Below are 2,352 nucleotides of genomic sequence, written 5' to 3' on the forward strand. Positions count from 1 at the left end.
TCCGGACTTCTTTGGAACAACTTGCACAGGGCTCACCCACTTAGAATCTGAAATTGGGTAGATGATTCCTACATCGAGTAGCTTTAAAACTTCAGCTCTAACCACCTCTTTCATGTTGGGATTTAGCCTCCTTTGGGCATCACGAGATGGTTTGCTGTCTTCTTCCATTAAAATCCGGTGCATGCACATGCTTGGACTAATTCCTTTGATGTCTGCTATGGTCCACCCAATGGCTGTTTTATGCTCTTTTAGAACTTTAATTAAGCTCTCTTCTTCATGTGAGGAGAGACCTGCAGCAATTATAACAGGGAGAGTTTCGTTAGCACCCAAATATGTATATTTAAGATTATTGGGAAGAGGTTTAAGTTCTAGCTTTGGTGGGATGACAATGGATGGCTCCAATTTCGTGGATGATGGTCCAAGAGGCTCAATTGGTGGCCTAAAGGATGGTGGGTATGGCGGAAACACTTCTAAGGCAGCCACCACTTCTTGGAACTCCGGTTCACAAAGATCTTCCTCTTCTTGTGTTAAGACAGCTTCTAGAGCATCATTAGACTTTCTCTGCAAAATTATGGAAGAAACCTCATGATCCACAACATCAATTGAAAAGCAAGAATCAAGAGAGATAGAAGGTTGAGATAGAGCATTAAGCATTTTAAATTCAACAGTTTCACCCAAAACAGTCATGGAGAGGGTGCTATCTTTCACTTTGATGATTGTGTCTGCAGTGGCCATGAATGGCCTGCCTAGGAGAATGGGATCAACACGATCTCCATTTGGATTGTCTTCCATGTCCATCACTACAAAATCAGCAGGGAGAATTAGTGTATTAACTTGAACTAGAATATCTTCTACAATACCTTTTGGATATTTTATAGAATGATCAGCTAGTTCAAGTCGCATTGAAGTCTTCTTCATCCCTTCTAAGCCAAGCTCTTGATAAACTGAATATGGCAAAACATTGATGCTTGCTCCCAAGTCCAACATGGCTCTTCCAACCTTCTTGCCTCCAATGTTAATGGGAATGTCAAAGCTGCCAGGATCATCTAGTTTTGGTGGAAGCTTCCTTTGCAACACAGCACTTACATTCTGGTCGAGCTTTACTCCTTCATTTGGAGCGAAATTGAGCTTGTGAGTTTTCAAGTCCTTGATGAATTTTCCATATGCAGGAATCTGTTCAATAAGATCAAGCAAAGGCAAATTGATATTAACTTTACTCAAAATATCATAAATCTCTTTAAAAGCCTTATCTTGCTTTGCTTTCTTAAGACGGCCTGGAAATGGAATCTGTGGAACATATGGAGCGGGTGGCACGTATCTATCTTCTTGAAGATGTGGTGGCACAAATTTGTCATCCCTTTTATGCAATTGGAATTGATCGGATTTCTGAGAATCTGATTTGGCCTTAGGAGCAGATTGAGAAGTTTTGAGTTGTTCTCCTTCCGTAGCCATGGTCTCCTCGTCTTTATCTTCTACAATCACAATATCATTTGAAAGATTAGAATCATCTTTATTATCAATGATCTTACCTGATCTGAGCACATGAATGGCCTTGGCTTCTGGGTTCTTTGGATTGATCTCAGTTTGGCTTGGCCATTTCCCAGGCACTCTTTGAGTTATTTCAGCAGCTATTTGGCCTAATTGGACTTCCAATTTGGAGATGGCAGCTTGTGTAGTTTGCTGAAAATTGGATTGGTTGATTGCCATCTGCTTCACTATATCTTCCAATGATGATGATGATTGTTGTGGCCTTTGGAATGAAGGGGGATTTGCTTGATTCTGGGTATTTCTCCATGAAAAGTTTGGATGATTCCTCCAACCTGGATTATAACTTTGAGAGTATGGATCATTTCTTGGACCTTGGTTGTAGGAATTTACCAACTTAGCTTGTTCTTGCACAAATTCTGGATATCCAGCCCCAAGTGGACAAGCTGTGGTAGCATGGTCATGAGATTCACAAATGCTACACACTTCCTTCGGAGGGCTTCTTGAGTTTAATGCAAGAAGAGCATCTAGCTTTTGTTCCAGTTTTGAAATCTGCACACTAGAAGCATCATTAGAACCACTAATAACACGTTTACCTCTTGTATCCGTATGTTGGGTCTCCATTGCTATCTCCTCAAAGAGTTCGTACGTTTCTTCTGGAGTTTTGGTTTTAAAAGAACCACCTGCAAAATTGGTGACTATATTATGACTAGAAGGGGTTAGTCCTTTATAAAACATACGCATTTGAAGCTTCAATGGAATCCCATGATGAGGACATTGGTTGAGCAACCCATTGAATCTCTCCCATGCTTCACAAAACGATTCATCATCTTGCTGTGCAAATAACAAGATCTTGTCCCTAAGCAT

General features: G+C 40.6%; 1 non-coding gene across 1 annotated transcript; it reads left to right on the forward strand.

The window, feature by feature from the left end:
- Positions 1-2,245: 2,245 nt before the first annotated feature.
- On the forward strand, positions 2,246-2,352 carry LOC148294350 (small nucleolar RNA R71). The gene has a single exon (XR_015836183.1). It is a non-coding gene; the product is annotated as a small nucleolar RNA R71 (small nucleolar RNA).

The sequence above is a fragment of the Prunus avium genome, chromosome 5 (assembly GCF_965620075.1).
Source record: "Prunus avium chromosome 5, drPruAviu1.hap1.1, whole genome shotgun sequence".
NCBI lineage: Eukaryota > Viridiplantae > Streptophyta > Magnoliopsida > Rosales > Rosaceae > Prunus > Prunus avium.